This window comes from Microtus oregoni, unplaced genomic scaffold (genome assembly GCF_018167655.1).
Source record: "Microtus oregoni isolate MIOR12 unplaced genomic scaffold, Mior012 000002F_ref0000024, whole genome shotgun sequence".
Lineage (NCBI taxonomy): Eukaryota > Metazoa > Chordata > Mammalia > Rodentia > Cricetidae > Microtus > Microtus oregoni.
In genome coordinates, this window is record NW_024543061.1 from 39,033,518 (window position 1) to 39,059,772 (window position 26,255).

A 26,255-nucleotide genomic window follows, 5' to 3' on the forward strand; every position below is an offset into this window, starting at 1 on the left:
TGATGCGCTACACACAGGCTCTGTCTATGATCTTTTCCATGAAGAAAGGAATTCTTGAAAAACCAACTTTAAAGCAGCACACATCTATTTACAAAGACTTGAAAATTTCTTGGCACTGTTGTGGAGCTCTTCATACAGAAACTGGTTGAAAGTTTGCTAAAGCAAAAGTAATGCAATGGTTTAGCATAAAATATTAATTTAATATGACTGAAATTCTGAATAATGCCACAATTATTACTCTTTTAATTCTTCTACCATCCCGTCAAGCAAAAGCATCTTTTTGCTGTAGCATAAAAGATACATGGAATCTTTGTTCTGCCTCAGTAGAACTGAGAGTTCCCATTTAATTGTTGTTTCCTATTTGTAAGAGTCGTGATCATTTTGTTTATACTTTATTTATACAGTGTGACTGTTACATAACAAGATGCAGAGAAGTATATCTGTTTTATTCACTATAATCTTAAGGGTTTTTTTTTTTTAACTGAAAAGCAAATTTTAGACTGCCATGGATTTTAACATAATGGTTTGCATCCAGTTTGAAGGTAATGCTTAATAGTGTATTGAAGCATATTAAATTGAAACAGATTTTCCTATTAGAGTGGGTTGGTGGAGAAATTACCACAAAATGAATGCATGGAAGCATCATTTCAATATTATCCTAAAGTTTATATAATTTCTAAGTGTTTAAAATGTTATTTTTCTATCCTTATTACAGTTGATATCTAGGTGAAATAATTTGAATAATTTATGAATTTTCCCTTTTACTCTGCCTATTCTGGTAACACTGGATTGAACTGCAGTCTACCCACAACTAAAGAATACCAGAAAAAATGCCCCAAGTTAAAGCAAAAATTAATTATTAAAAGACATGGCCCCACCAAAAGTGGCATCGGTTAAATTTATCTATCATGCTCAACAGCCATTGCCTCTGTTTAACCCGAGAGTGTTTCTCCTTGGGCTATACAAGAGGCAGGTGTGGCCATGAATGCAGTCTATGGGGCACTAGTGGCTGTATAGATAAGCTTGGGTGCTTTTAAGTCAGAGACCAAATGAAAACAGGATTTCCTTCATCTGAGGTAATAATGTAAGACATTCAAACATATATGTGAAGGCAAGTTTTCTGTTGGTGATTCCTTGGGAAATGTAAGGCTTTACACTTTATAAAAGTTGTTAGATAAGCTCAGTGTATGGAGACCCTGTGAAATACTGCGTAGAAATGCATACGTCAGCACTCGCCTTTTTCCTTTTGTGACTTTAAATCACATAATACAGTTTCATGAAGTAAATAGTTATAGAGAAACGGCTGATTTGTTTGATCTTGGACGATTTTTGTGAATATATATCTTCAAAACATTAGCAATGCGAACATAGACTAATTGAATGCAGTCTGATGTGATATATTACATTAAGCACGTTTTTCTGACAGAATAGCCTCAACAGACTATTGACTTCATTTTCAAAGCTTTACGTGGTAGAGCCAGAGCATGCCCACTTCTCAGGGAAGGTAGGCAGGTGCTGAGGTGGAGAAAACCCATTAAGTCTCTCTAGTTCGCAGCATCTGTGTTAGGACATGCTAGAAGAAAGGCCAAAGTTTAATTTTCACCTGTACACACACAAAGTCTTATTCCCAGTGGCCCACTATTGGTGGATTGAGCTACTCATTTTGACAAGCTAAGTCAGTGTTTTCAGGTTAATCCCCGACTTTGGCAACATTTTACTTAGACTACAGAACTCTGTGAAGCATGTTTAAAGATTGTTGACATCTAAAAACTTAGGACTCCTTGGAATTTGTATTAGAGAGTGGAAATACCCATAATTTCTTCCTCAGCCTCTGGGCACTGTTCATGAGGTATAGCCTCTGTATTCTATCAAGTTCAGTAATTCATGCATCTATTCCTCATATTAATTTTCACATCAGATGGCATGGAGTGTGAAGTCTTATTGTAGGTATTTGCACATTAGTGAGGTGTTAACTTGGTTTCTTCAGAACAAGCTAAACATTATGGGATGGTAACTCAAGCATGCTTCTTTACCATAGACACTACAGGTGCATAATAGAATGTTCACTGTTGTGAACATACCCCGGTATTTCAAATTGTGAATTAAAGGACCTGCTGAGAACTGTTAATGGAGCACTTTCTTCTGTAGGTGAAATTGATGAGCCATATGGAACTGAGGCTCAAACTTGATGTAAACAAAATCAGAGCCACTGGGGACAGACCTTTAGTCATGGTGGCTCTCACAGCTACAGAAGGATGGCAGCCCTGACTGGAGTCTTGGTGCTCACACGCTCACTGAGCCTCACCTGTCCCTGGTTCATCGCTGTATCTTTAATTCACTACTGGAGCAGCTGCTACTGTGATCTGAGACTGTCAAATTCTTCAGTTTGATTCCCTGTTATCTTCCCCACAGACCCTGGCAGTGTGGGGGGCATAATAATAGTTTATAGTTTGTATTCATTTCCCTGTTGGAAACCTTGTGGCTCCTTGTTCCACTCCCTCCCTTCTCTCCATTAACTTAACTCATCAACCCTCTGTCCATTTAAGCAGCAATCCTAGCAGGCACTGGCAGTAGACTCCAGTGCATTGTGCGTGGTAGACAAACATAGTTATGTCCCAAACTCATGTTCAGCTTTTGTTCCTGATTTATTTGGTCAGTATAGATGAACCTGAATCTCATTGCAGTGGATGTTTAAGACAGGAGAGACATGGCCTCTCTCAGGTCAGCTTGCCTTGATCTCCTGAGCTGGAATCTGTAGTGGTCCCCAGAAGATAGCACCTGCTGTGTCTAAGTTATCTTTGGATTCCATGTTCATATATTAACCTGCCAGTTAGTGTGACTGACATACACGGGCCGAAAGCCTTGATTTTAGAGTTTATAAATATTGCCGCCCTTGTGATTTTGCATATAACTGTTTGTCGCCCAGACCACGTCATTATTTAGAGGGAGAAGCCTCAGTTTCCTTCTACAAATAGCTCTTCCTCCCCTGAAGTCACAGAGACTCTATTTCCCTGGACAGTCAGACTTGTTCCTTGTCACCTGTAAGGCAATTTCCCTTATTTTTAAAACCCCCTCAGTGACTTCTGGAAATTATAGGCTGTCCTTGTCAGCTTTCAGTGGATTTCTACTGCGGGAGGTAAAACCCACGAGGAAGCGTCTAAGTCGCCTTGCTTCCTGTGAGACTTTCTGCCATTTCCCCCTCTGCAGTTCCACCGTTACCTTACACAGGGGCACAGTTGTAAAGAGATGCCGCAGGCAGTGTTGAGCGTGTAGACATGACCCTGTGTGCATCTGCTCTACATCGTCTCTACTTTGGAGACTGCACAGTCCCCCACTCTTCTCTCACTGAATCTCCAAAGCCAGTTGATAGCACTGGGGAGCCTTAGGGCCAACTAGCTTGGCACTACCCGTTGTGCTTCGAGATCATTTGTCAGCATTTCTATAGATGTGGCTCCTGCCTTCTGGCTGGGCATTGTCCCACAGTCACACTGGTGTTTAGCACAGGGCCATGGTACTCAACTCCCATCCCTGTTCTGCGAGGCTGTTGTTAGCACCCCCGTTTCACAGATGCATGGACCGGCATGAAGAAGTTAGATGGGTCTGGTAAAGTTGAGGTGTTGTCACGATTTGAGCCCAGTCAGTTGGCTCTCTGGCTCATTGGTGGTAGCTAGTATCTTTCTTGGAGCGAATAACCCAATGAGCTTTCAGAGGAGAAGATAGCCATGTTCAGCCCCTCAGATGATGTGGCTACATAGGAGCTGATAATAGCCCATGTTCATCACAGAGCTTCTGGCTATGGCCTATGTAGGAATTACTTTGATGACATGGAAGGAAGGCAAGACAGCTTCCCTGGCTTCTGGAACTGCTTGTGGGCACTTCTGGTGACAGGTTGAAAACTTGACATATTTTAGTTCTATTCTCTTCACAGCCCTGTGGATATATACAGGACTAGCCCAGGGGGAGAAACTGGCGTATGGAGATCATTTCTGGCCTCTGGTCATATTGCAGAGCCCACATCTATGCTCTCTACTATCCTTCCACTCCTAGCCTTCTCTGTTGAATCATTACATTTCCTTCCCTAGTCTCTAAGATACGCGAGATGTAGGAAATGAGTGCAACTTTCCTACATAAGAATTCTGTCTAGCCACACTGACCGCGATGATAATTTTTGGCTTAGTGGTAGTTATCATTATGGGTAAAAAACATGTAACAGGAGGTTTCCTCCAAAAGCATCTGAAAATCCAAAGTCAGGATCATTTATGTTCTGCAGATCTCTGTGGCCCAGTCTACCCCAAGTCCACGTGCCTTATCTGCCTCTGTATTTAACAATACTCTGCATGGTTCTGAATGGCTTTTATTCACACCAGGTAGGAATTTCCCCCTGCAGTTATGGTTCCATTTTTGTTGTTACTGTTTCTTTTTCCTCATCTCCTCCCTTCAGTGCAAGAATTTTTTCCATTTTTTGCCATTATTTTAGCCCTTAAAACCAGAACTTCCAATCTGCTTGTTTTTCTCTTTGCTTTTAAGTGAATGTCAGTTGTGATAATGGTTATATTATTGCACTAGAAGGTTGGAATCATCTTCACAAATGTTGCCTGTTTCATCTCAACAGTTAAAGAAAGGCTAGGCTTACAAGACAGCTGATGGATGTAAGCATGTCTTAGAACAAGAGGGAGTAAGGACACAATTTACCTTCACCTTCCTAAAATAAATGGCTAGAATTTGTGTTAAAATATGTAAATTAGTACAGTGGCTTTGCTCAAGGATATAGCTGCAATCAATACTAGAATATTGACTCTTGCCCTGGCTGTGTCTCTTTTTATTGCCGTTTTGAGTGTTAGCCTAAACTTGGAAACTGTATCATCGTGCGTAGCCTCTCCTAGCTCTTCAGAGCTTGTTAATAATGTCATAACTATGTGAGAAGAAGAGGAACTAAAACCTGGTGTATAGTAAGCACACAAACTAGGATGCAGCTAGCGTAGAATGTTCTCGAAAGAGAATTGCTTTAATCGCTGTTTTTAAAACTGATAATACCGGAAGACGGTCCAGATGAATGAAAGGCAAATTGTTCCTACTGGAGATGCTGGGGATGTTGCTTGGCTTGGATGTAATGCTAATTAAAGGTTCTCTTCCCATTTTTCTTTAAACTAGATTTCGGGCTTTAGGGTGCTGGACTGGTAGCTCAGTTTGGCAAAGTGCTTGCCTTGCGAGTGTTGGAAGCCGAGTCCGATCCCTGCATGCAGGCCTACAATCTCAACACTGGGGAGGCAGAGATCGGACAAGCACTGGAGCTCCTGGGCCAGCCAGCCCAGCTGAATTGGTGAGCCCCAGATCCAGTAGAGATCCTTTTTCAAAATAAAAGGTGTAAACTGACAGGGGAAGACACTTGATGTCAACCTCTAGCCTTCACATCCATACACATGTGCACGTGTGCCCACACAGGTGCACACATACGTGAGACACGGAACCTAGGAGACTGGGTGCATGCAGTCTTTATGTAACTGGAGAGATGTCTTTAATGCATTTTACCTTAGCATCAGTGACTTCCTGTTCACCTACCGCTCTCTGAGGCACACACTGCTGCTGATGGGTAGGTTTAGAAGACTCATGCACGTCCCACAGATCTTACTGATCTCCTAGAAACAAGAAGGTTCAGGGATCCTGGCAATTAAAAATGAGCAAAAGGAATTTAATCACCCAGTTGTGAATGATTTTAAAGAGCTGTCAAGAGACCTAAAATAAGAGGCCCAATTCAGATTACTCCCTTCTTCACCAACGGCGTACATAACTTCGTTGTAATCTCCCTTGTTGGCCCTGGTTTTTATATAATTACATTTTAGAGGTTGGAAATTTTGTTGAGACTAAATTAGGAGCGACAAACCAGAGACATTCCTGCCAGTTAGGACAGGATTAACAAATTCTTCTTGGCTAACTTACAAGTATGTAACATTTTTCACACTGCCTAAAAGGTGACAAGATCAGCTCTGTTTTTCTAGTGAACTAGTAAAAATTAGATTAATAAGTACCAGGCAAAGAACCTTTCCTTTTGTCTTTTCTTCTCCCACAAAGAAGTCTTACCTTTGAGTCCTCTGGCTGTGGAGAGCGGCGCCTTAATTAGCCACATGTTCCTTTTGCCTCCTGGGAAATAAGTACAGGCTAAACTTGGGGATCAAGACGCAGACGTACATTGACTTAGCACACGCCACCAAGTAATTCATCAAGGAATGTTGGTAATTAGTCCTGCCTCTTTCAACTCTTGGCTTATTTTATAAAACCAACCGATTTAAAATAATGCCTGCTGATGTATTGCCCACACGTTTTAGGACGGGGGCCTTGGCTCTTCAACAAAAGCGAGACTGTGCAGGGGTGGAAACGCACCCTCTTGGTTTTGTGTTTTCACAGATTCTGGAGGTCCATCCATGTCCCCTGTTAACTAGGCTGCACTTTCTTTCTGTTTACCCCATTCAGCATTTCCCAGGGCCTTCTCTTTTTGCCTTGGTGGAAAGAACAGGGGAGCATACTTAAAAAAATAAAATTAAATGCAAGCTCCCCCGGGGGTGGAGGGCTGGGTGTAAGGAGCCTGTCAAAGTGTGTCAATTCATTGTGGTTTGATGGAATTTAATTCGAGTCCTTCATCTGGTTCAAGCTGCAGTAATGATCTTCTTGTATTGTTAAATGCTTGCTGATATTTATGGCAGACAGATTAATCTCAAAAGATTGAGTTTCTGGGGTGAACAAGACCTTGTGACTACAGCCTCAAAGCATGTGTAGTTAACTGTTTTAGTAGTAATAACCCAGATGTCAAATTCCCACGCTGTGATGTTTTTAACGCTTATGCTTTGAGATGTGGCCCACACTCAGAGCTGCTCTTGAAAATCTGGTGGTAGCCCAAGTCCAGTAATGTACTGAGTGACCCTGGGCATGGCTTTCCTCCTTGGGCTTTGGTATCCTCATCTGTAAAGTGGGGCCAGTAGTCTGCTCTGGGGAGTCTGGAGGGTAGATGAGGTTCCACCTGTACAGAACCACTCATGAAGTGGAATGTGAGCCCAGCTGTGACTTCAGGGCCTTGGGTACTCACATGAAAGAATGAAAAGAAACAGACAAAATGAATTTCAATGTGTTTACGTTACCCAGCACATCCAGAACATTCTTATTTCAATATACTGTATGAAAATTAGACACAAAACTCTAAACTTTTTTTTTCCTTATTAAGTCTTAGTATTGAGCATCATGCTGTCCTCTAATTTAGGTACATATTTCCTATCTCCAACATATTGTAGATTAGGCGCCGGAGAGATGGCTCAGTGGTTAAAAGCACTGGCTGCTCTCCCAGAGGACCTGGGTTCAATTCTCAGCACCCATATGGCAGCTCACAACTCCAGTAATTTCAGTTCCAGGGGATCTGACACCTTTACACAAATGCACATAAAAAACAAATTTAAAAACAAAACAAAACATATTGTAGATTGGACACTAAATTTCATCAGAACGACTTGACCTAAGTTTGGATCTCATGAAAATTACATCAAAAGAGTATATTCATTTGTGAAAGTTGTTTTAATCCTGTTTACATGAGGGAGGATGGTTTAATGGACAGAGTTTGTTTGTCATGCAAAGGTGAAAAACCAGGGGGAATTTTAATCCCTAGAACCGGTGAGAAGCTAGGTAAAATAGCATGAATCTGTAATCCCAGTGTTTTTATGGGGAGATTGGAGCTGGAGATGAGAGAGTCCCAGGAAACGGCTGGGCCAGGTAGCCTGGTATTTATGGTGGTCAACAGCATGAGCCGCCGTTTGAAAAGGTTGGAAGGTAAGAAGCAAGGATTGGGTTTTCCTCTGAGTCTACACTTGTATGGTGACGTGCACACACCTAAAGTCACACACCTGAATACACACAGGATTAAAAAAAGGAACAAAAAGATTTCCAGAAACTAAATTGAATATTTATTTCAATTTAGGTCTTCATGAGATAGAAATTTCAGCTCGTTCTGAGCCAACCTTGGTCCCAGGGCTCAGTATGGCTGTGACCTTTGGATTGGACAGCATAGATATAAAGCATTTAGCACAGTGTTGAGTACAAAGAGCATCATCAAGGAAGCATTCTGCTTTGTTGGTTATAATAAATTTATAATATCTAGGGAGGGGAGATAGCGTGCTTGGTAGAGTGATTGCAAACATGAGGGCCCCTATTCAGTTCCCAGGACCTATATGAGAAGCCGAGCAAGAGCATGTAGTCACAATGTAGAAGTACTGACCTGACAGATGGACCCCTGGGGTTTACCTGGCCAGCCAGCCTAGTGTAATTAATGCATCTAGACTAGTATGAGACCCTGTCTCAAAAAACAAGGTAGATGGTTTCTGAGGGACAAAACCCAAAGTTGACCTCCGGCCTCTGCACGTACACATACACATACACATACACACACACACATACACATACACACATACACATACACACACATATACACACATACACACACATAGACACATACACACACACACACACATACACACATACACACACATACACATACACACACACATACACAGACACACATACACACACACATACACACACATACATACACGCACACATACATACACACACACATACACACACATACACATGCACACACATACACACACACATACATGTGTACCTGCATACACACATGCACGTTCACACACATGCCCAGATCATGGAGTCCTCAAAACCAACTAGGAGACCAAGTCTTGTATGCAAAAGCCAAGAGCCTTTATTCAAGCTTAAACTTGGACTCTCCATCCATCCGACACAGCAGTTGAGAGCAGAGAGACCCAAGCCCAGTTGAGAAATGGTTTTTATCATAGTAGAGTTTGGGGTAAGGGGATTTCCAGGGTTCAGGACCCTGATTGGCTGATATTTATCTAGGGGTCTTGGCAAAAGGAGGATGGGTGAATCCTGGGCTCAGGGCTATCTGGTGATCTTAATCTAATCTTATCTAATGGTTGGAATGTCTGGTACTTCCCCTTAGATGCTGGCCCTCCCTGGGTGGTGTCAGCTTATGGTTTTTCCTGGAACCCAATGCTGCCTGCTATGGTAGCTGTGCTGCCTGGGCCTCACATGTGTGGGCTGGCTGCCCTGGGCTTCACATGGCCTGGCCCCCTTATGTGTGGCCAAGCTGCTCTGGGCCTCACATGTGTGGCCTGGCTACCCTGGGCCCCACAATGAGCATCTTTACACACAGGAACACAGCTGCATACCCACAGGTACACTCACACTTTACAGTGACATATATTTATTAGCCACAGGACAAACACATGGATTATTATCCTAACCGCTAGTTGCAGTCTTCATGTCCCACGGTTGCAGCTGCCCACATAGACCTAGTTTAGCTATTTGTTTCCTTCTCAGCATTTCGACCCAGGTTCAGTGTCACATATCATGCCTGGCTGGCGTTTCCTGTAGGAGAGAGCAGTGAAAAGCCACCCTCAGCAGAGGTGCCAAGAGCCTTCCATTCAGACGCGGGTGTGGAGGCAGCTCTCGACTTGCTAGTCACACGTCTCACTCACGCTCCCAGTCCAGGTTCCTTTCCCACCCTACGCTTGTCACACTGGCATAGCACCTGTCCCTGCTAGGACGTCTGACCCTCTGGGAATGCACAGACATTACCCCAGTGTTCTTGGTGTGATACAATGAACGTTGGAAAATGGCTAGAGTGCTTTCGCTTTGTGTGGAGTTTTATGTGTGATGTTTCCTTTCTCCTCTCACTGAACTTTTTGGAGCATTTTTAAGGAAATTTCAGCACAGCCCATAATTCAGGAAATTAGTTCTTATTCACCAGACACGCAAGTTTTCTGTTCTCATGCTAATGCTCAACCATTTTTAAACCAGAAATAACTCGCCTAAAGGTGATAATTTATTTTGTTAAGTACCTTCTTATTCCTAGTGCAAGAATGAGTCCATTATATTAGGATTAGTGCATTGTGGACGGGCTTGTGTTCGTTCTCTAATAACAAGATTGTACAAAGTCCTAGCGTACTTACAAGCATGAAAGCCAGGACAACAAAGTGCTCCTGATGCTATGACTTCTAGAAACAAAATTATTGTTTTTTTTATTTTATTTTTATTTTCCGGTTTCCTCAGTTGGGAATTGTGTGTGTGTTTATTTATTTATTATATACATTATCTACTATAGCTTTTTATTATTTAAAATAATATCTAACCGACCTTCAAGCAATTTCATTTCAGCTTTCTAGTAGCTTTTTAGGTTTGTTTTAAAAGCTCACTGCTGGGTTTTCTTCTCAGTTTATGAACTGACATAGTCTTGATGGTATTCCTAAAACTATTGTAGATGGGAGCCATTGTGTTCATTTGCTGTTGACACGTGGGACTTCTCATATGCTTAACGAGCTGTGAAAGGACATTGGATATTTGTGGAAACTCACCATTCCATTTGACTAAAAGCTGAGGTCCTTAGGGTTTAACTTCTGGCCCTGCCTCTCGGTCAGAGTGCTCTCCCTATCTCAATGATTACCCAGGGAGAAACCCTGTCTCGAAAAACCAAATTAACATGAAAAGGGCATGTTCCAGTTTTTCTTGTTTTTCACTTTTTTTTAAAAATATTTTATTTATTTATTATGTATACAATATTCTGTTTGCATGTATGCCTACAGGCCAGAAGAGGGCACCAGACCTCATTACAGATGGTTGTGAGCCACCATGTGGTGGCTGGGAATTGAACTCAGGACCTTTGGAAGATCAGGCAATGCCCTTAACCTCTGAGCCATCTCTCCAGCCCCTCACTTTTTTTTTTTTGTATCTGAAAAAGGAAAACCAAAAGCACAACTACTAAGCAAATAGAAGCTTGAAACATATGAAACCACTGTTTTTAAAATTGGTAAGAACAGCCGGGCAGTGGTGGCGCACACCTTTAATCCCAGCACTCGGGAGGCAGAGGCAGGCGGATCTCTGTGAGTTCGAGGCCAGCCTGGTCTACAAGAGCTAGTTCCAGGACAAGAACCAAAAGCTACGGAGAAACCCTGTCTCAGAAAAATCCAAAAAAACCAAAAAAAAAAAAATTGGTAAAAACACATGTGTGTGTGTCATGTGCATATACTTATGTGTGTGTGCATGTGAGGTCAGCATCTGGTGTCTTTCCTCATCACACTCCATCTTGCTATTTTGATTCAGGGTTTCTGGACTGGTCCTTGCGCTCCTCAAGTAGTATAGGCAGGCTGCCCAGTGAATTCCAGGAAGCTCCCTGTCTCCTCCACCCCTAGCACTGGGATCACAGACCCTTGACCACAGCACACAATATTTCCTATGGGTGCCAGGGAATGAGACTCAGGGGAACCAGACTCAGTTCCTAGTACTTACCTGGAAAATACTTTAGCAAGTAACCATCTTCCCAACTTTAAAGAATTAGAGCCATTGTAGGTTTGTAGCAAAACTGAATGAAAGGAATAGAGATTTCTTATTTAATTTCTTCCCTGGCCCCCATGCAACACATACACAGCCTGCCCTGCTGTCATGATACACCAACAGATTGGTACGTCTAGCTGGGAGTGAACAAGCGTGTGGGTTTATTATTGCTATGTCAAGTCTATACTTTGCCCTCAGGTTAACCCCAGAACTTTCTGGGGGTTGAGAAGAGCATCTAGTGAATTTATCCTTTCTAGTATTATTCAACATATCTTTTCACTGCCTGGGAAGTCAACCTGTTCCTGTCATGTAAAAAGCTACTACTTCCTCATAGAAAAGTCTTTTTTTTTTTTATTAAATGTTAGGTTATGCTTTGGATATCCACTTAAAGTATAGATTTAGTTGAGTATATTACAAATCACATTATTAATATTGTTATTGTAATGGATTAATAAAAATGACCACACTGCAGATATCCAAGAAGCTGGGCTTGAGCAAGGAGCCACCTGGTGGGTGAGAGACAGATGATAGTCACACCATGCAGGATGAGTTTGGATATTTATTTAGTGGGCTATGGAGGGGAAAGGGAGAAGGGGAGAAGGGCAGAGAGGCAGAGAAAGAGAGAGAGAGAGAGAAGGGAGAGAGGGAAGCTGACTCTTCAAGAGGGAGACAATAAGAAGAGACTCAGGCTACAAGCAGGAAGGAAGAGCTGCCTGTCTCAGGGGACTGGGGAGGGAGTGGGCATGGCTTGCCTTTAAAGAGACAGAACAGATTATTACATTTATTGTTATTGTTATTATTAGTAGTAGAAGCTGGTCCTGCACATCTGCTCTCTGATGATATCAAGAGGCTTTCTACTGATGTGTGACTATGATCAAATTGGGTTTGCCCTTGTCACAAGAGTGCTGACATTCACAAAAGTGTATTTCTTTCCTCTCCCCTTCACTGTCTGATTTTTTCCCTCAGATGGTAGCTCAGATCACCCCTCTCTCATGGCTTGCTGTCTAGAAGATGTTTGAATAATAATTTAGGAAATGCCACAGAGAAAGTAGCTCTTTCTTGCTGGAGCTCTTTGGTACTTTGTGGGAGTGTGTGTGTGTGTGTGTGTGTGTGTGTGTGTGTATGTGTGTGTGTGTGTGTGTGTGTGTGTGTGCGCGCGCGTGCGCACTGCATGCACATGCACAAACACCAGAAAGAGAGAGAGAGAGAATACATGCATTCTTACCAGTATGGGTGCACATGCCCATGTATCTGTGTATGAAGACCGAAGCATACCCTGGAGTCTTGTTCCTCAGAAACACAATTCATCATTTTTATTGAGACATGATCTCTTGCTGGCCTGGAGCCCACTGGCTAGCCCTCCAACCACATGGATCCTCTTGTCTCTATCTCCCCGACACTGAGATCCCAGAAGCATTCTTTTGCACCCACATGCTTTTTATGTGTGTACTGGGAGTCAGACTCAGGTTCTCATGCTTGTACAGAAGCACTTTACACAGCGAGCCATCCTCCCATCTCCCACCCAGGCCCTGAAATCCTGAATAAAGCTTTAGAAGATGCACATCTCTCAAGTGAGCCATGCCACACACTCCGCTTCCACCAGAAGACACTACTCTTCTCCCGTCTTCCTTTGTTCCACATACACTATTCAGAATAGAAAGTCTGGCCGGGCGGTGGTGGCGCATGCCTTTAATCCCAGCACTCGGGGGCAGAGGCAGGCGGATCTCTGTGAGTTCGAGACCAGCCTGGTCTACAGAGCTAGTTCCAGGACAGGCTCCAAAGCCACAGAGAAACCCTGTCTCGAAAAGCAAAAACAAAAACAAAAAACAAAACAAAGCAAAAAGAAACAGAATAGAAAGTCTTCTTGTTGACCATGCCCTTTGCTTTACAGAAGCTTTTCAGTTTCAGGAGGTCCCATTTATTAATTGTTTCTCTCAGTGTCTGTGCTGCTGGGGTTATATTTAGGAAGTGGTCTCCTGTGCCAATGTGTTCAAGTGTACTTCCCACTTTCTCTTCCATAAGGTTCAGTGTGGCTGGCTTTATGTTGATCCATTTGGACTTGAGTTTTGTGCATGGTGACAGATATGGATCTATTTTCATTCTTCTACATGTTGATATCCAGTTATGCCAGCATGAACCCTAAAAGAGACATACATAGATCTAATCTACATGGGTAGTAGAAAAAGACAAGATCTCTTGAGTAAATTGGGAGCATGGGGTTCTTGGGAGAGGGTTGAAGGAGAGGGGAGGGGCAGAGAAAAATATAGAGCTCAATAAAAATCAATTTTAAAAAAGAAATGAATAAATGGAGAACATTTGTTTGATCTTCACTGAAAAAAAAAAGAATAGGAAGTCTTCAGGGGAGCTGGGAATATGTCTGGTCAGAGCACCAGCAAGCCCTGAAATTCTCCCATCTCTGCCTCTGCATTACAAGTTGTGGGTGTGTTGTCTCTGCCTAGCTTTTTACATAGGGGGTGGGGATTTGAACTCAGTTCCTTATACTTAGACCCGCTGAGCAATCTTCTTGACCCAGTAAAGATTTTTCAGCCAGTTTACTGTTGAATAACATTTCGGCAGCGAGGACATTTTAATTTTTAAAAAGCACCTGGCTCTTCAGGTTCTCTGAACAGTGACATTTGTGGAAGATGACTTCTGAGATGCCCGACTACAGTTTTCAGTCTTCTCCCCCCATAATGTACCCTTTACCTTGAGGTCATCAAAGTTGTTTTATTGATTAACAACAAACAGGATAATATACACAGAAAATTCTGTGATATAAATTGGGGTTAAATTTTCAAGAAAAATCAAATGTTTCTGATTCAGAAATTAAACTTTTGTTGTAAGCCGAGAAGTCGTCATCTTGATCCTGGAACTCATGTTAAATACGAGTTACCATGCCTGACTCTATTACTGTTTAACTTTCTAAAGCATTGTTTTTCTGCTAGAGATTCAAAATATGTTTAATTACAGCCTCTAGCTAAGCCCCAGGGCCAGACAGCAGAGACAAGCGGTCTGTGCTCCCAGAGTTTCAAAGCTATTTGGCTTAAAATTTCTACAGTATGTTTCTCACGCAGTAATACACAGCTAAATCGCTTCCTCCCATCTAGACTGTACGTGTTTTGATCCACGTGTTCTGGAGTCGCCTGACTTCTTCCTTACCTATGTCCATTCCTTTCCTTTTGTATTAGTCTAAGGACCTACTGCCCCACCCTGACCCCAATCTCTTTATAATTCCTATGCAGTCTTAACATACTCCTTTGTAGTTAGCCGTTCCTCTTTATCTTACATCCTAGAAGCACATCACCCTGAGTGCACTGCTGTCTGTAGTGGTGACTCGATGGCCTGTTTGCTCCTGAACCATTCACCCTACTTTCAACATATATATATGTTCCGCTTGAGATAAGTCGGGAGGCCATTGCCTCTGTGGATCTTGCGAAGATCATGGCTTTGCTATTGTTCCTGTGGCTGTGAATTAAGCACACAGATGTGGCACACACTGCCTCGGCAGGAATTTCCTTTTTTTTTTTTTTGGTTTTTAGAGACAGGGTTTCTCTGTGGTTTTGGAGCCTGTCCGGGAACTAGCTCTGTAGACCAGGCTGGTCTCGAACTCACAGAGATTCGCCTGCCTATGCCTCCCAAGTGCTGGGATTAAAGGCGTGCGCCACCACTGCCCGGCAGGGATCTCAAGCAGGACCTCGGGGAAGTTCTGGGGCTTGATCTCCAAGAGAGTAATGGAGACTCCCCTCCCACCTCTGACGTGTGAAGCATCCACCTCCAACCCGCAGAAGTCTCATCTGTGATAAGACAAAGGCACCAAAGACTTTAAAAGCACTTGACGGGAACAGCAGGTTTGTTTTGAGTAGTGGACACACCAGATGTTGAGATAAAGAAGGGCAGTGCGCAAGCATCAGCTCGCTCGCGGAGTAAGTCACAGTTTCTCCTTGAGAGTGGCTGCAGGTGAGTCACAAGTCTCTTTTATTTTCATTGAAACATTCTAATTATTTTTTTATCTAACTGTGCCTTGCTAATTATAGTAAAATCAATCCAGATTATCACTTTCTGAATTTCTGAGCCTTTCTTGAAGGGTCTGTAGAGATGAGTCTGAGCAGAAAGATGTGATGCACAGGTGACAACGATGTCAACCCACCTGCCACCATTCCCTGTTCAGGGGCTCCTGAAGCCCTGGTCTGAGTGTTTTACTCTTGGATTTACTAATTCTGTACAGTAAAACCACATCTCTAGCACAATTCATAGCCACAGACCATTCTTTATCTCTTCTAGACAGAAAACAAATATAGGCCGGGTTGTCCCTTTCTGTTACATGTCGTGCACATTTTGCTTTTACCTTAACATGTAAGCACCGCTTTTTGTGGTGCTAAGAGAGACTTTGGGTTGTGTTGATCACTGTCTTTCTTGAAGGCTTCTTTTAGCAGCGATCTTGCCAATTCCCCCCCCCCCCATTACCTTATCTACTGTTCCATCTCTCTCCCGGCTCCCTTTACCCTACTTGCTATGTACATTTGTCTATATACATAGTTTGGATTGCATTGCCTACCTTAGATTCCTAGCTCTGTCCTTAGCTTTAAACACTGTATGAAGTCCCCTTTAACTAGATCTCAGTGTAAGCCTCATCTTCTCATCTGTACAATGGACCTGCTCCATCCTCATGCTCCTGTAATTCCTAAAGTGGTCTTGATTAATAAGTGGTCTTGATTAATATCTATGGCACCCAGGGGTCTTTGGGGTGCATTTGTTACAACATGATAATGTTGGGAGCAGCTAGGGGCAAGCTTGATCATAAAGAGGATGTCTTAGCTGGCTGTACATTCATACAATGCCTGCTCCTCCTGTGTTCTCGAGCCCACCTGGGCTGCAGGAGCTTTGTTCTCAGGGGAACTGGTAAGGGCAGGATAAGCAGCCCCAAGGTGTGGCCTTTGTAAGTACAGGACAGTCCTCAGGGAGGCAGAATAAAACTGACAAAGTGTCCAAACTATGCAATTTGGGAGAAGAGACTGAAGTGTCCAGTATAAGGTCCTCTGTGTAGGCAGGTAAGTGTTTAATCAGCCACTGCTGTGTTCAGAATTACTGATTGCTATTATCAGTGCTCTGTTTACAAAAGTCTGGAGGCTTTTGAAGAGACTGCCCTAACCCCCCTTGTTTCTATATGTGGAACAGCAGGTTTGTTTGTTTGTTTGTTGTTTTCAGAACTGTATAGATGGAGTTAGGGCAGAAACCCCCAGCACGTGTGGCAGGTGAGGAAATGAGTGAATTAACCTGGGAGGCAGGAAGCCCTGCTCACTCCTGAGCTGGTTGCCTTTAAGCAGTCTCAAAGGACCCAGAGCAAAGACTGGATGGGTTTCTTTTACTTCTCTGTCCATGAAGGCTCTTGTTTTGGGAACAAACAGAGGAGCCGCAGCTTGACCACACAAGGTGGAGGTTATGTTCCTAGAGGGCCTAATGTTGAAGAACACAAAAGCCCAGGGTAAGCCCTTACTATAAGGGTAGTGATTCTCAACCTATGGGTTTTGACCCTTTGAGAGTTGAATGATCTTCACAGGGGCCACGCATCAGATACCCTGTTTTCAGATATTTACATTACTGAATAAAAAAAGAAATTAAAAGGGAAAGGACGCGACTGTTCCTAGGTGTGGTAGAAGAAAAAGTTTGTCGTAGAGAAAAGAGAGACATAGTGAGGGCAGGGACAGGGAGAATCCAGAGTAGACATGACCCTGAGCTGTGTGAGGAGAGGGGAAGGGAGAGAGGAGAAAGGGGGACCAGCTATAGTAGCTAAGAGGGAAAAGGTACAAAACAATTGAGTAACCAAAATGACTGGATTGTGTAGAGAAGAGCTGCTTAGCCCCTGGGCTGGAGTTCAGGGTAGAGGGTGCTGGGTCCGTAAGCCATGAGGACCTTGTAACAGGTAGGGGCTGAGAGATGTTGGGAGAATCTGGCAGTCAAGTTAAATAGGCACCTCAGCCATTTGTCCAAGGCTTTGAAACTTAACAATTAGGATTCATAACAGTAGCAAAATTACAGTTATGAAGTAGCAACAAAAGTAATTTTCTGGTTGAGGGGGTCACCACAGCATGAGGAGCTGTATTAAAGAATCACAGCTTTGGGAAGATGAAGAACCACTAATATTCTTTTTTAAAAGTGCTGCAAGATCCCCAGCGGCAGTAGGAGCAAAAATGCTGTAGGTCCCAAATGGTGGTAGAGGGCCCTGGGAGCAGCCAGTCCCAGGCAGAGATGGCTGCTGGTCCCTGAGCAATGGCTGGTCCCAGGCAGGGAGACACATGGCAGGCGGGCAGGAGACAGAGACATGGATAGACACGACTTGCAGAGTGAGGTTGAATGTTTATTCAGGGGGTTGTGGAGGGGAAAGAGTGAAGGGGGGACAGAGAGAGAGAGAGAAGAGAAGAGACAGAGAAGGGGGGAGACAGAGAAGGGGGGAAGCGGAGTAGTGAGGAGAGAGGCAGAAGCGAAGCTGCCTCTCCGAGAGGAAGATGGAAAAGAGAGCAAGCTCAGGCCTGAAGCTGAAGATCAGCCAGCCTCAGTGGATGGGGGAGGGAGTGGGCGTGACTTGTCTCTTAAAGAGACAGAAAACCAGAACAACTGCTGCTGTGGAGGAGGACCTTGATAAGAAGAGAGGTGAAGTTAGAGAGGTGGAGACCTTGGGGACAGGATAGGGAAAGCCCCGGCTGCCAGAGCCACATCTAACTCCAGCAAAGTGTTTGGAACTCCATAGTCTAGTTAGCTTTTCAGGCCAGGAAAACTGTTGCTGAGAGTGTTCCCGAAGAGGGCGTGGGCTTTGGGACTCTGGAAGCCACCAGCAGAGCACAGGGCAGAGGAAAGAGCTGCTGAACTGATGCAGGACCCAGGAGGAGCACCTGGAGAGTGGGATGAGAAAGCCAAGAAATGCAGATAATGATCCAGACAGCGAGGATCAGAAAGAAAGAGTTGGTCCTTGACATCATCCTTTCACACAAAGCAGGTTGAAGAAAAAAACCTCGAAATTATTGCATGGTTGAGGAGAGAAACTGGAAACAGGCATATATTTATTCCATTCACTCATTCATTCATCTCACAAACCATAATCAGATGTGTATGTTGGAATTTAATAGTGAAGACAACCACACAAAGGCCTTGAACTACTGCAATCTCTGGTAAGTGGGGAGATGGTCACCTACTCAGTCTTCCACCCATATTAAAATGGCGAGCGGTCAATAAAGGCTATGGTAAATGGTAAAGGGCAGCAAAGAAGGTGCAGGGAATATACAGCAGAGGAGAGAAAACCTTAAGAGAGAGAGATCGCCTACTAAGGGACTCTGGAGCTGAAATGGGCATAGGCAGTAAGTACATGAAGGTCGCAGAGAAGTCCATGAGACAAAGCAAAGCTGGTGCCTGTGAAGATGTGACAGTCTCCACCGCCACCCTGGAACTAGCCCTTGTAGACCAGGCTGGCCTTGAACTCACAGAGATCCGCCTGTCTCTGCCTCCTGAGTGCTGGGATTAAAGGCTCCTGCCTTCACGGCCTGATGTCACGGTCTCAGGAGCAAAGAAGTGAGCTCTACAGTGGTTGTTTGTACATCTGGAGGGAAAGAATTGTGCAAGTCTCTCAGAGGTCAGTAGCCAGCACATCCGGGGCATTGTAAAGCACCTTAGTGATAAGTGTGTTTAGCTCTAGAGGTGGGAAACCCAGAGGGGCAAGGACAGGGCTAGCCAGACTTGGGTTTAAGTAGAGTTTATTGTTCATGGACCTGTCACTCCTCTCTGCGATCTGAGCACGCGTTCTTGAGCTCTTCGGAGGCTGTCAGTTCAGGTGCATCCTTAAGACTGCTTTGGATGTTTCTCTTGTAACCTCCTGGGATAAAATTCTCCTGTGAGAGTCAGATCCTTGCACAAGCTGTTATTTTAGGAGCCATGGCTTTTGAGGCTCCTCAGTGTCAGGAAGAAACGGAGAGAAACAGGGGATTTCTGAGAGGCATGATTTTCAGCACCAATGAGTTTACTTTTTATTTTGTTTTATGTGTACGGGTGTTTTGCTTGCACGTGTGCCTATGCATCATTTTCATACCTGGCTCCTGTGGAGGCCTTAAGTGGCCATTGGATCCCCAGAAACTGTGGTAAGATGATTATGAGTTGCCATATGGTTGCTAGGTCTCCTGGAAGGGCAGCAGTGGCTCCTAACTGCTGACCCAACTTTCCAGGCCCAGGGCCACTAACTTTAAGTGAAAATTGCTCTGACTGTTGTCTTGTCCAGAGGCCACAGGCAAAGCAGAGGTTTCAGAAATTCCCCCGCCCCTTCTAAAGTCTTTCCCAAATCTCTGTGGTTTTATTTTTTTGTTTTTGTTTATTTTGTTTTGTCTCCAGATTTGATGCCTTAAGGTAAATTTGATAAGAGCCATTTATTTGCAGGGAATATGGAGGGGAGTGCTCCTCCCAAAGGTTTTTGCTTAAGAAAAGGAATTTATCAGTGCCAGAGTAGGGAGTGGAGTAGAGAGTAGAAGTGGGGGAAGACTGGGGTAAGTCCCCCCCCCCAAGGCAGACCCTTCTGGGCCTGAGGGAAGAAGTGACCTTCCTGCCAGGCCTTGGTCTCAGTGGGAGACTGGCTCTCTCCTCTGCTCCCAGCTCTGTTCATTTTTGCCAGCCCAGCTGCTGGCTCTTTAATTTTTGCATTGATAAGTTTTCTGTGAAAAAATTAGAATCGTGACACTTCCCTGTTGCTGTTCTTGCCCAGCTGTGTCTCTAACTCCCCATTTTGTTTCCAGAGTGCCTCATTAATTAGTCTTACATAAATTGTGTGGCACAAGTGAGTTTCCTTGCCTCCCCCCTGCCCTGGCTCTGTTAACTAAACACCTTCCACATCCTGTTCCCTGCTCTCAAACCCATAGACTCAGGAGGTGACACTGGCTGACACTTGGCAAATCAGTGACCTTCTTTTGGAGCTAGAGTTGACAAAGCTGCCAGGAGACAGGGTAGAAGGATAAGCACTGTGCCAGCCTTTTCTCCCCTGCAGAGGAAGTAGTGCCTTATCCTAGAGACAGTACTGGACAATCCTGAATTTGTTACATATTAAAATTAGAAGTTTTTTGATTGGAAAATTTTGTCCAGGTGGGTTCAGATACTATTAAGCATCAGAAGCACCCACTTGTAATCTTCGAGAAAAGTTGTTTTAAGTTTTTCAAACAGTCCCCCAACTTGTGAGGCTGGAATGAGGTATGTGTGAAGCTTGCTGAGCTCTCTGGATGAAGGTTACCTCAGCACAACGTTTTAAGATTCACTTTAAATTAAAAACAATGTGTGTGTGTGTGTGTGTGTGTGTGTGTGAGCGCGCTCGCGCGCACACGTGTGTAAGGGGGAGAGAGGCAGAGGGTATGAATTTGAGCACAAGTATCCTCAGAGGCCAAAGACATGGAACTCCAGGTGATCGCGAGCCTCACAACATGGGTGCAGGGAAGAGAACCCTGGTCCCCTAGAAGAACTGCAGCAACTCTTAAGCACAGAGCATCTCTCCGGCCCCAGCATAACATTATGTATCTGAGACTCGGGCTTCTGCAATATCGCAATGAGATCCAGAAAAGGAGCCATTGAAACAGATCTGCATTGATATAAATTTGATTTAATTTTTGGAAAGTCTGAAATATTCTTAAACTTTAGCTATGCATTACAATTTATAGTACTTACCTTTATTCAGAGTTTTTGTAATATGAATAATGTATTATCACTAATGTAAATGTTATAGGTCTTATTTTAAGACAAGGACTATAGCACAGGCTGGTCTTGGGCTTGTTGTGTAGGTGGTAGCTGAAGATGGCATTGACTTCTGATCTTGCAGCTTTTGCTCCCGGGTTACTGAGATTATAGACACATACCACTATACCCAGCGGAATATAATTGCTTTTTAATGATAATATTTTACTACTTCTGTCTTGTCACGGCTTAGATAAGTTTCATGGATTTGGGCACAGTCTTTTCAGCTTGCGGTGTTAAGTCTTTGTGTAATTACGTGTCTGACCTGCCTTTCTATCCACGATCCGATCATTGCCCTCTCAGCCGTCATGGTCAGCTTTCTTTAGGATTGTCCCTATCAGAATGCACTTAAAACAAATAGAGTCTGCACCCCAGACTCTGTTGTTTAGTTTTCTCCACCCCATGCCCATCGTCTCATCTCTTTGAGACAGAATAACTCACTGATCTCAACCTCCCAGTAGCTCCATGTAGGTTGTAACCAGCTGAAGAAATTAACGTAGTGTATTCCGAACACTGACATTTAGAATAGCCTTGCCTGTATGATTCAGAATTTCATATGAAAACTTGGCCAAGGCTTTGAACTTTTACACAATGTATGCTGACTGCAGTTTCCCATCACTGCCTTCCCCATGGAGTAGGTTATAGCCGACTCTTATTTTGTGATGTGACTACCATGCTGATGGAAGGGGCCTAGACTGGGGATTGCCTCAATTTGGCAACTGAGTGAGAGTCCAGAGGGAGAGGGGGCCCTGTCTGGTCAAGCAATGCAGTGAACGGCTGGTAGTGATGTAATTTGTTGGATACATGTGTGCTGGGCATTGGAAATTAGAAATGAGTGTGACTTCTGGCAGTGGGAACTGGACCCTACTTGCACATTATGTCTCCCGTGTTGGTTGAAAATAAATGGAGAAGTGACCATTAGTAGAACAGGGACAGTTTAAGTCAGTGCCGCAGCATCTACTTGGATGAAATGCGTTCATGTTGTTTCTCTCCTTCACCACTTGCCCCTGTCTCCTTCCCTTTTTTCCCCGTGTGTGTGTGTGTGTGTGTGTGTGTGTGTGTGTGTGTAATCTTTTCCATCCTCTCAGGCTCGCTCAGTTTTTCCATTTACACAAACCCACAAAGCCACAGCAGCCAGCATTGTACTCACAGTCCAGTTTGAGTTCCTTGAGAACATAGCTGTGTGTGTTTGGTACCCTAGTGCGTTCTTAGGCCTCCAAGAACACAAAAGTTTCTTATGGGTTCAGAAAAATTTTTCTGGAAGTTCAGTCCATCATTCACACTTCATCCCTTGATTTTCATGAGTGCGGAAGGACTGGCTGCCCTGGCTGTGTGGATGATCGATGTCTTCCTCCACAGCAAGGGTTAAGCCGATGGCTCGTAGGTTATTCTGATCTAAAATAGACCCCTTTGAAAGGCAGCCCGAGGCTCTTTTTTGAATATATGTATACAATGCTCTTTTGATCTTCAGACAAAAATACTGCTTCTAATTACTGTGCAGTTGTTGGTGACAACCCTCGCCCCTGAAATGCTGTCATGGCTCAGGGCACATTCAGGCCTTTGTGTTTGACTGGGTTATAGTGACTCTGTCATTGAAGTTTAAGATATTTGCTAGAAATTGCCTCTGAAACGTTGCAATGTATACTTTGTTTTTAGAGAAAATGTGAAAACATCCCTCAAATGGGTTCAAGTTTGAAAATTAAGATGAATGTTATTACTTTATTTTTATTTTTACCAAAAAATGCAGCTTCCTATTGTATTTCGTTATTTCTAGTTTTACTTGTCAAGATTTATTTGTAGAGATGAAGCTGTGGATTCAGCCTTCCAAGAGTGTAAGAACTAGAGTTTCAGTCTCAGTGGCTGGGAAACCGTGTGGTGAGATCTTGGTGTGTGGCACAGGCACAGTTTTTTCTCTATTCTGTGGCTCTAGTTTGTGGTTGAGGATGGCGATTTCCACACTGGCTAATCTCTACAATGCTCACCTTTTAAACATAAAGGTAGCTAGACCCAGATCTGGAACGTGAGAGTCTCTTGCTGTCTGGAGCTCTACAAAACTTCCAGGTGGATTCTCATGCTGTAGAAAGTCTACTTTAGAATACTGCATCAAAAGAGTTCAGGGTCATGGTGTGAGTTTTCTGTTGGATTGTTGATGTTCCTTTATGCTGGACCAACCATCTTGCCAAGGGATGTTCATGATGGAGACTAGATAAGAGTGTGGGCTGGGAGATCTTGGACCTCCATTTCTCTCAACTATCATTCAAACAAAACAAAACCCAAACCAGTTTTAAAGATGGAGAGAAAACTTGCTGTCAATGTATGAGGACCTGAGTTCAGATCCCATCACCCATTTTAAAAAGCCAGCACACATTCACAACGCATACACAGCACACGCACCTCTAAATAGAACTTAGATGAGGAAATGGCGCGTCATCATTGCTAAGGGTATGACTTGTACCAGGTGAGCAGCCTTGTCATTAGGAGTCTCTTTTTTCCATCTGGTCTTTTCAAGCAGGAGCGGTGTTGTTGGGTGGCTAATTGCAACTCAGTCGTCATCTTTCTTAGTATGGGCTATGGCTGTCGTCAGAAACACGGTTCCTTTCTGTAGGGCACGGATGGCCTCGTGCTACACCCTGGTTTAGCAGGTGCTTAGGCAGCATGTGAGCAAGAGGCAGACGGATCAGGTTGCACAGGCTCTCGTTCTGCTGTCCCCAGGTGCTAGAGCATGATCTTACAGGAGCAGTTACCTGGTTGGTGAGAGCCCCTGTTTGCCTACCTGGGGGAAAACAGTGCTAAGGACACAAGGCTGGTGGTGGATGGTAGAGCACAGTGTCCATGTCTGTACAAAGGCAGCACAGAGCAGACGGCACTAATGCCATTCTCACCCCCATTAACATTACTGTCGGTGCTGAATGGCGTGTGGAAAAACCACGGACCGTTTTCATTGATTTCTGTTCCTGTTTATACTTCCCAGGATTTACATTTAGTTTTGTTCTTCTCCTGGATATTTATTTTATAACTTGCTATATGCCTTGAGAGGCATGGGGCACCGGGGACACAGTGGTGGGCGAAAGTGACAAAACGTGAATGTTGAGTTAGAAGTAACACTTTGCTGCCTTTTCAGTGTTTCAGATTTAAAGATTTTATTTTTAATTTTAATTATGTGTGTTGGGGGCTGGTTTTTGCAAATAAGTACAGGTGTCTGCAGAGGTTGGTAAGTAGAGATGGAATCATAGGCAGCTGTGATGTGCCAAACATGGGTACTGGGAACTGAACTGAGGTTCTGGATGAAGAGCTAATGCTCTTAACCTCTTAACCACTGAGCCATCTCTCTAACTCCTCCTTACCTTTTCATAGCCTCACATTTAACCAGGTGAAAACTGAACCGATTTTGGTAATCATTTTTAGGTTTTGTGCATTTGCTCATTCACCATCAACCACCATGAAATCAGCCACAGAAATGCTATGTGTCCCCGTCTCTCCTTCCTTACTTGATTAATTTTTTATTTAGATTTATTTATTTGTTTACATATTTATTTTATGTATGTGTTTTGTCTACATGTATATCTGTATACCACATGTGTATAATGCCCATGGAGGCCAGAAAAAGGCATTTGATCCCCTTGGAACTGAGGTTACAGATGGTTGTAAGCTGTCATGTGGGTGCTTGGCAAGGACTTCAGTACTCTTAGCTGCTGAGCTGTGTCTCTAGCTCCCTACTTGGTGGAAGCTCATTCTACCAGTGAGATTCAGTTCAGTTGTTGCTTCTCTGTGAACCTGTCCTTGATTCGCTCTTCTTACAGCTCTCTATTCACGCCTCTTAGAGAAGGGTGCTCATCTGACTGAGGTTCTATATGACATTTTTTTTTTTGAGACAGGATTTCTCAGTAGCTTTGGAGCCTGTCCCGGTGCTAGCTCTTGTAGACCAGTTTGGATTTGAATTTACAAAGATCTACCTGCCTCTGCTTCCCGAGTGCTGTGATTTTAAGCGTTGTGCCATCACCGCCAGGCTCTATATAACTTTTTGTGTTACTGTGATAGAATCCATCATGGAGACAAGGCAGGGGAGATTCATTTGGCTCTGTGTTTCATGGCTGCTCCATCCATTAGGGTAGGAAAGCAATGGTGGCAGAGGCGGTACAGTCCATGGTAGCAGTAAGGTGTGGACAACTGAAGCAGACTACAGTTGACCTCAAGTCCCTCCATGGTCCTAAACTGGGCCCTACTTCCCAGAGAGTCTACAACCTGCCTTGACAGTACCACTAGTTCAGGTGTCCAAAGGTTCAAACACAAGAAGGGAAATTTGAATCCATTTCATTGTCAGTGGTAATTCACCCTATCTATATGAGCTGATGCTGCCCTTACAGACTGTAAGTAACTAACATGTGAGGACTATAGCATGCAGCCATGCTCTCTCTGTCTATGCTCCTTCCTACAATGTCCCTAGTGCCTTTGATGTAGTCATATGACCCTGTGCAGACAGACAGACAAACACATACACACATATATACAGAGAGAGAGAGAGAGAGAGAGAGAGAGAGAGAGAGAGAGAGAGAGATCTGTCTATAAGTGGTATTTTCCTTTTTGTCCCCATTAAAGGGAGAGGAAACCATGTATAAGTGTTCACGGGCAGGTGACTGTTCATGACACAGTCCATATGAATGGAAGTGCTGGCACATTCCTGGTACTCACTAGTTATTATCATTGTTTTCAAACAGCATAATTGGCATGTGATATGTTCAAAGTGTATAATTTGTATATTTTGACTGAGCATTCCCCTGTAAAATGACCGCAGTGACCAAGATAACACACATGGCATCGTACCTCTTTCCACCTATGTGTCCCTGCCAGATAAACCTTTCTCTCTTGTCTATAGACAGCTACTGATTTGATTTACTTCACTCTAGATTCGTTTATGCATACTCTAGAGGGGGGTGCCTGGCATCTCTCGCTTGGCCTCATTAATTTGAGTTTCAGCTGTCACGTGACACATAGTGATATCTTAATCCTTCGCATTGTCAAGTTCTCTGTAGATGTACCCCACTGTTAGTTGTCCATTCACCTCGTACGGATACTGGAGCCTGTCTCTAATCCTGGAACATGAT

General features: G+C 43.7%; 1 protein-coding gene across 7 annotated transcripts in view; it reads left to right on the forward strand.

The window, feature by feature from the left end:
• Mitf (melanocyte inducing transcription factor) overlaps positions 1 to 26,255 on the forward strand; it is a 222,273-nt gene that overhangs the window by 141,519 nt on the left and 54,499 nt on the right. The window lies entirely within an intron of this gene.